General features: G+C 40.6%; 1 protein-coding gene across 1 annotated transcript in view; it reads left to right on the forward strand.

Annotated features, from left to right (window-relative positions):
• Window positions 1-3,818, forward strand: part of LOC132870918 (uncharacterized) — a 48,049-nt gene extending 44,231 nt beyond the window's left edge. Inside the window, exon 10 of the transcript XR_009651229.1 lies at window positions 3,721-3,818. The gene's annotated coding sequence lies outside the window, so the exon portion shown is untranslated. The remainder of the gene's footprint in view (window positions 1-3,720) is intronic.
• Window positions 3,819-8,524: the final 4,706 nt, after the last annotated feature.

The raw sequence follows: 8,524 nt of genomic DNA on the forward strand, positions 1-8,524 counted from the left end.
TTGCCTGTTTGCACCGTGGGTCAGAGAGGACTGAAATTTCATCTGTGCTATATGTCAAGCATGTATAGCATATTTGACAATAAACTTGACTTGACTTGACTCATTTGGTATTCTAGTCTAGACAGCTTGTGTGGCTTTGGGAGGGGTGGTTTTGCTTGGAATTTGAGTTTTAAAGATGTTTTAGTTTTGTACTGGAGCTAACATATACAACCCCGATTCCCAAAAAGTTGGGACAAAGTACAAATTGTAAATAAAAACAGAATGCAATGATGTGGAAGTTTCAAAACTCCATATTTTATTCAGAATAGAACATAGATGACATATCAAATGTTTAAACTGAGAAAATGTATCATTTAAAGAGAAAAATTAGGTGATTTTTAAATTTCATGACAACAACACATCTCAAAAAAGGTAGGACAAGGCCATGTTTACCACTGTGAGACATCCCCTTTTCTCTTTACAACAGTCTGTAAACGTCTGGGGACTGAGGAGACAAGTTGCTCAAGTTTAGGGATAGGAATATTAACCTATTCTTGTCTAATGTAGGATTCTAGTTGCTCAACTGTCAGGTCTTTTTTGTCGTATCTTCCGTTTTATGATGCGCCAAATGTTTTCTATGGGTGAAAGATCTGGACTACAGGCTGGCCAGTTCAGTACCCGGACCCTTCTTCTACGCAGCCATGATGCTGTAATTGATGCAGTATGTGGTTTGGCATTGTCATGTTGGAAAATGCAAGGTCTTCCCTGAAAGAGACGTCGTCTGGATGGGAGCATATGTTGCTCTAGGACCTGGATATACCTTTCAGCATTGATGGTGACTTTCCAGATGTGTAAGCTGCCCATGCCACACGCACTAATGCAATCCCATACCATCAGAGATGCAGGCTTCTGAACTGAGCGCTGATAACAACTTGGGTCGTCCTTCTCCCCTTTAGTCCGAATGACACGGCGTCCCTGATTTCCATAAAGGACTTCACATTTTGATTCGTCTGACCACAGAACAGTTTTCCACTTTGCCACAGTCCATTTTAAATGAGCCTTGGCCCAGAGAAGACGTCTGCGCTTCTGGATCATGTTTAGATATGGCTTCTTCTTTGAACTGTAGAGTTTTCGCTGGCAACGGCGGATGGCACGGTGAATTGTGTTCACAGATAATGTTCTCTGGAAATATTCCTGAGCCCATTTTGTGATTTCCAATACAGAAGCATGCCTGTATGTGATGCAGTGCCATCTAAGGGCCCGAAGACCATGGGCATCGAGTATGGTTTTCTGGCCTTGACCCTTACGCACAGAGATTCTTCCAGATTCTCTGAATCTTTTGATGATATTATGCACTGTAGATGATGATATGTTCAAACTCTTTGCAATTTTACACTGTCGAACTCCTTTCTGATATTGCTCCACGATTTGTCAGCGCAGAATTAGGGGGATTGGTGATCCTCTTCCCATCTTTACTTCTGAGAGCCGCTGCCACTCCAAGATGCTCTTTTTATACCCAGTCATGTTAATGACCTATTGCCAATTGACCTAATGAGTTGCAATTTGGTCCTCCAGCTGTTCCTTTTTTGTACCTTTAACTTTTCCAGCCTCTTATTGCCCCTGTCCCAACTTTTTTGAGATGTGTTGCTGTCATGAAATTTCAAATGAGCCAATATTTGGCATGAAATTTCAAAATGTCTTACTTTCGACATTTGATATGTTGTCTATGTTCTATTGTGAATACAATATCAGTTTTTGAGATTTGTAAATTATTGCATTCCGTTTTTATTTACAATTTGTACTTTGTCCCAACTTTTTTGGAATCAGGGTTGTATCAGAAGTGTATGGCCTCCAGTTTCGCATGGTGCACTAACTACAGTGGTGCTTGAAAGTTTGTGAACCCTTGAGAATTTTCTATATTTCTGCATAAATATAACCGAAATCATCACCAGATTTTCACACAAGTCCTAAAAGTAGATAAGGAGAACCCAGTTCAACAAATGAGACAAAAATATTATACTTGGTCATTTATTTATTGAAGAAAATGATCCAATATTACATATCTGTGAGTGGCAAAAGTATGTGAAACTCGAGGATTAGCAGTTAATTTGGAGGTGAAATTAGAGTCAGGTGTTTTCAATCAATGGGATGACAATCAGGTGTGAGTGGGCACCCTGATTTATTTAAAGAACAGGGATCTTTCAAAGTCTGATCTTCACAACACGTTTGTTGAAGTGTATCATGGCACGAACAAAGAAGATTTCTGAGGACCTCAGAAAAAGCATTGTTGATGCTCATCAGGCTGGAAAATGTTACAAAACCATCTCTAAAGAGTTTGGATTCCACCAATCCATAGTCAGCCAGATTGTGTACAAATGGAGGAAATTCAAGACCATTGTTACCTTCCCCAGGAGAGGTCGACCAACAAAGATCACTCCAAGAGCAAGGCGTGTGATAGTCGGTGAGGTCACAAAGGACCCTAGGATAACTTCTAAGCAACTGAAAGCCTCTCTCACATTGGCTAATGTTAATGTTCATGAGTCCACCATCAGGAGAACACTGAACAACAATGGTGTGCATGGCAGGGTTGCAAGGAGAAAGCCACTGCTCTCCAAAAAGAACATTGCTGCTCATCTGCAGTTTGCTAAAGATCATGTGGACAAGCCAGAAGGCTATTGAAAAAATGTTTTGTGTACAGATGAGACCAAAATAGAGCTTTTTGGTTTAAATGAGAAGCGTTATGTTTGGAGAAAGGAAAACACTGCATTCCAGCATAAGAACCTTATCCCATCTGTGAAACATGGTGGTGGTAGTATCATGGTTTGGGCCTGTTTTGCTGCATCTGGGCCAGGACAGCTTGCCACCATTGATGGAACAATGAATTCTGAATTATACCAGCGAATTCTAAAGGAAAATATCAGGACATCTGTCCATGAACTGAATCTTAAAAGAAGGTGGGTCATGCAGTAAGACAACGACCCTAAGCACACAAGTCGTTATCCCGAAGAATGGTTAAAGAAGAATAAAGTTAATGTTTTGGAATGGCCAAGTCAAAGTCCTGACCTTAATCCAATCGAAATGTTGTGGAAGGACCTGAAGCGAGCAGTTCATGTGAGGAAACCCACCAACATCCCAGAGTTGAAGCTGTTCTGTACGGAGGAACGGGCTAAAATTCCTCCAAGCCGGTGTGCAGGACTGATCAACAGTTACTTGAAATGTTTAGTTGCAGTTATCGCTGCACAAGGGGGTCACACCACATACTGAAAGCAAAGGTTCACATACTTTTGCCACTCACAGATATGTAATATTGGATCATTTTCCTCAATAAATAAATGACCAAGTATAATATTTTTGTCTCATTTGTTTAACTGGGTTCTCCTTATCTACTTTTAGGACTTGTGTGAAAATCTGATGGTGTTTTAGGTCATATTTATGCAGAAATATAGAAAATTCTAAAGGGTTCACAAACTTTCAAGCACCACTGTATGTACAAATCCTCCCACACTGGAGTCAGGTAGGGGGTGTTGCCTAAATTCTGAAGCACAGGGTTTGATTCGAAGATGAATAGATCAGTTTGAATAATGCTAGAGTATTTTTTTCTCTGTAATGATTCAGATGTTCAGTTTTATAAAGAGCTGTATGTCTGTCATGAGGAGATTTGAACTTGCACCTTCTTAAATTGGAAACTACAACAGTCATTTAATTATAAATATTTGTTTTGTTTTCTTTCTTGTTTTACAGATATAGAGCATGTCTTCTCCAAGGGTAGCATATCTGCACCAAAATCTCAGGAATGTTGCGATGTTGAAGAGAACGGTATTTTTTAACCATATTCAGACCTGATCATTAAACATACACTTTGCATTTTGCATCGCTCCAGACTTTTTAGTGTAAAATCATCAAATGTCTGATGATTGAAATCAGTTCAGTTATTGTTTCTTATGCTGTTTTCCAATATTTAGACCTCAGCTGTATGGCTGCATCTAGTGATGCTGTACCTCCAGACAATGAAAATGATGTTCTTGTTCTTATATACTCATTGTTCATTTGCTAAAATGTTCCTGTAAGTATTTAGGACTTTTCACATTTTATATTTTCTTTGTGTACATGTGTGTTCATTTTCGAGGATGGCATGGTGGTGTAGTGGTTAGCACTGTCACCTCACAGCAAGAAGGTTCTGGGTTCGAGCCCAGTGGCTGATGGGGGAGGCCTTTCTGTGTGGGGTTTGCATGTTCTCCCCATGTCTGCGTGGGTTTCCTCTGAGTGCTCCAGTTTCCCCCACAGTTCAAAGACATGCATTTAGGTTAACATGGGGTGGCCTTGGGCTGAAGTGCCCTTGAGCAAGGTTCCTAACTGTTCCCTGGGTGCTGTAGTATGGCTGCCCACTGCTCTGGGTGTGTTCACTGCTTCAGATGGGTTAAATGCAGAGGATGAATTTGAGTGTGCATGTGACAAATAAAGGCTTCTTTTTCTTCTCTCATAATGGCCTTTTGAGTTTTCATGCAATGGAAAGGTGCACTAATTTTAAAACTTTGCACCAAGTGGATTCATTTGCACGATGGAAATGGCATTATGGCCTTCTAAATTCTTGTGTTTGAGATGCACAATTTTTTTTGCACCACAAGAGTTACAGTGCCACTCACAGACCTGTAATATTGGATAATTTTCTTTAATAAATAAATGACCAAGTATAATATTTTTGTCTCATTTGCTTAACTGAGTTCAAATTATGTACTTTTAGGATTTGTGTGAAAATCTGATATTTTAGATCATATTTATGCAGAAATCTAGAAGATTCTAAAGGGTTCATAAACCCTCAAACACCACTGTAAATTGGTCCCAAAGTGGACATATTTTCTCATTTCCCTGAATTTATTTGCAACATTTGTGAACATTTATCTCCTGTACTTTTCAGAATAAACTGGAAATGCCTAATTCTGTTCAGTCAGTTGTAATCACATTCATCTTGTTTACCCAAGTACCTGTTGTGGGGGGGGGGGGGGACGCCGCTCTCCAACAACCACATATATAGTATGTATGATTACCATTATACAAGAATGTGTATTAAGGGAATAAAAATATTCTTTAGTAAGCTTAAATAACTTAGGGATCGGTACTCAAGCCTAAAGGCAGTTGTTAAAATCAACTAAAAAAAATTGCTTGTGAAATTGGATCGACCCTCAAGAAATTCTGTAAGATTGTGATAACTGAGAGCAGGGCCATCGACGGGGGGGACAACCGGGTATTTTGTCCCGGGCCCAGGCATGAGGGGGGGCCCAGAACTGGTCCCTCATGAAGATGCCATTAATCATTCTGTTTCATTTCAAAATGTGTTGATTTGGGGGAGAAAAATGTGCTATATTTGCATTCAATGAATGATTTCTGGTTCTTTTGCCTTTATTGTCTTCGAAAATAGATTCAAGAACCCACCTACCACCCCTAATGCAGAAATGGTTTGGTCTTTGATTAAGGCGCCAAATAACACGGCACTATTCCATCATAACGCTTCGACAATAAGCGTGCGAGCCCATTTGCCAACATGCACAAGTCAGGAGCAAAGAAAAGAAAAGAGAAAAAGAGATGAAGAAGCCAAGAGACTCAGGGGCTCACTGCATAGATATTTTAGAAAAGATTCAGATGATGCAGCAGGTGGTGAAGGCAGTGGGGCAGCTGAGCCAGGTAAGACACATAACTTTTTTCCAGCCCCGTAATGTAACCCCAGCACGCGCGACACGCCATTCATAATTATAAAGTAGGGGATAGCAGGGTACACTGAGTGAACACTGAAATGCACAGGGCATTGAATTATTTCCTAAACATATCGGTTTAGGGCGGCACGGTGGTGTAGTGGTTAGTGCTGTCGCCTCACAGCAAGAAGGTCCTGGGTTCGAGCCCCGGGGCCGGCGAGGGCCTTTCTGTGTGGAGTTTGCATGTTCTCCCCGTGTCTGCGTGGGTTTCCTCCGGGTGCTCCAGTTTCCCCCACAGTCCAAAGACATGCAGGTTAGGTTAACTGGTGAGTCTAAATTGACCGTAGGTGTGAGTGTGAATGGTTGTCTGTGTCTATGTGTCAGCCCTGTGATGACCTGGCGACTTGTCCAGGGTGTATCCCGCCTTTCGCCCGTAGTCAGCTGGGATAGGCTCCAGCTTGCCTGCGACCCTGTAGAAGGATAAAGCGGCTAGAGATAATAAGATGAGATGAGACATATCGGTTTAATAACACTGTGTTGCATATATCTCAATGAAGCAAAGATTCAAACATTGGCCCGCAATCATATCCAAATGTTTTAGGCATGCTTGCTGAGCTGCGCTGAGCTGGACTCCGGTTAGCTGAAAGCCCGTGGAACGCTGCCTCTTGTTAATTAAACCTTATTTTGTTGGAAATCATCCCGTGTAGATACGACGGCATGTGAAATTGCCAGCTAGATAGAGTTTAATGTAACGAATGGGCTATAAATGGGGTGTTTTGAGGTTAGTCTGTTGCAAAACATTAAACTTTCGCTTAGACTGGATACTCTTCAAACAATTCCCTTGCTCAAGTGAAAAATGATAGGCCTGTATGAAAAGCGCAATTAATGAAAGTAGCCTAATAAGCCCTAAATGAATAAAACAACCTCTGTTTTATTGTTGTTGCTTACACGTTAAGATTTTGAAATCTTCTCGGTCCAGTTCTATATCCAGGGAACGTTGTAATCCTTTTGGTTTATCCGTAATAAACGTGTCAGCCCCCAGGTCAGATAGGCTAATGTTACGTGGTTGGGAGGGTGTCAGTTTTTTTTGTAACATTCTAAATCGAGTACGGAAAGGACGTTTATGAAAAACAAGACAAAAAAATACACTGAAAAACTCACTGTACACATCACTAGTGGTGATGTTCAGATTTTGGGAAAGCCATAACTCCGTTCTCACTGAGGCCCAGTTCCATCCCGTAAACAATCATTTTGGTTTATCAACTACCTGCGCTCAAACATGTCACAGGAGAGGCTCAATGGGCTGGCTATGCTCTCTATAGAGTGCGAACTTGCAAAGAAGCTGGACTTCAATGACCTTATTGACGACTTTGCCACAGCAAAAGTCCGGCGCATTGCATTTCACACCTGAATAGTTGCAGACTAAGGAAATGTTCAAACTGTAAATATGTTGAAATGTTGAAATAAAATGGTTGACTGTTATAATGGGCTTGGAATACCTGTTATTTAAGGGTTGGAGTGAATGGAGACTGTGAAAAGAGGGGTTGGGTGTGGGTGGTTGCTGTGTGGCGATGTGCGTGCACGCGTATGTGTGTGTGTGTGTGGGGGGGGGCACTCAGATTATTTGGGGGGGGGCCCACTCAGATTATTTTGTCCCGGGCCCAGCCAAAGCTGTCAACGGCCCTGACTGAGAGTCTCATGAACAAAGACAGTGAGGCAGGACAGAAGGCCAAGAAGTTCATCAGGTTGCTTAACTCTGACTGGAACACATTTGTCTCAAGGTGTGCCAGAACCAACCTCAAACAAAAGCTGAACAAAATATAACTGTTTTTACACAAACAGCTGTTGCAGTTCAACAGCTGTTTTTAGACATCTGTTCAAAGTGAATCTTAGTAATCAGAGTTTGTTCTTTTCTCAGTGTAGGGGGAAAAATCTGCAAATTCTTTTTTGTGATCTGAAATCCGCTACTATACAATGAATTACCGTTTCATTTTTAAATCACTCAACTAATGCTAGCTACCTACAGTCAGGTCCATAAGTATTTGTACAGTGACACAATTTTTGTAAGTTTGCCTCTGTACACCACCACAATGGATTTAAAATGATGCAATCAAGATGCAATAGAAGTGTAGACATACAACTTTAATTCAAGGGGTTTAACAAAGTATTGCATTACCCATTTAGAAATTACAGCCATTTTCCATTGTCCCTCCATTTTCAATGACAAAAAAAAAAAACAATTGGACAAACTAATGTAATTATCAGCATCATTTTTAGCATTTTGATGAAAATACTTTGCAATCAGTGATTGCCTGGAGTGGATGGATATCACCAAATCCTGAGTTTCCTCCCTTAAGATGCTTTGTCAGGCCTTTACTGCAGCCACCTTCAGTTGTTGTTTGTTTGTGGGTCTTTCTGCAGCCAGTTTTGTTTTCAGTAAGTGATGTCGTGGAAACTCTCAAACTCTCCAAGCAAATAAATGATTCAAAGTCCAAAAGGCTGCAAAAAGGTTTAGACTTTTATTAAATCAAATAATAAAAGCCATGTTAGGTCTGCAAAGTGAACCCACTCAAAATCACAAAGTTCTTATTTTATACAGTCTCAAAAAAAAAAACAAACACAGTATATACAAATAATTTCATTGGTTAACATGTCACGTCATACCACTTCAGCATCTTCTACTGGGCAGTACATCTCATGCTTCTCCTATTTTGCATCAGTTGAACCAAATTTTCCAGTATGAAAGGTTTTGATTCTTCCTGAATTGACCAATGATAGAAGTGGTACGTCATGAACAACACAGCATTCAGAGCGTACATGATTCAAAATGACTGGGGTCAAATCAGGTTTAAGGCTAA

Source organism: Neoarius graeffei, chromosome 22 (genome assembly GCF_027579695.1).
Source record: "Neoarius graeffei isolate fNeoGra1 chromosome 22, fNeoGra1.pri, whole genome shotgun sequence".
Classification (NCBI taxonomy): domain Eukaryota; kingdom Metazoa; phylum Chordata; class Actinopteri; order Siluriformes; family Ariidae; genus Neoarius; species Neoarius graeffei.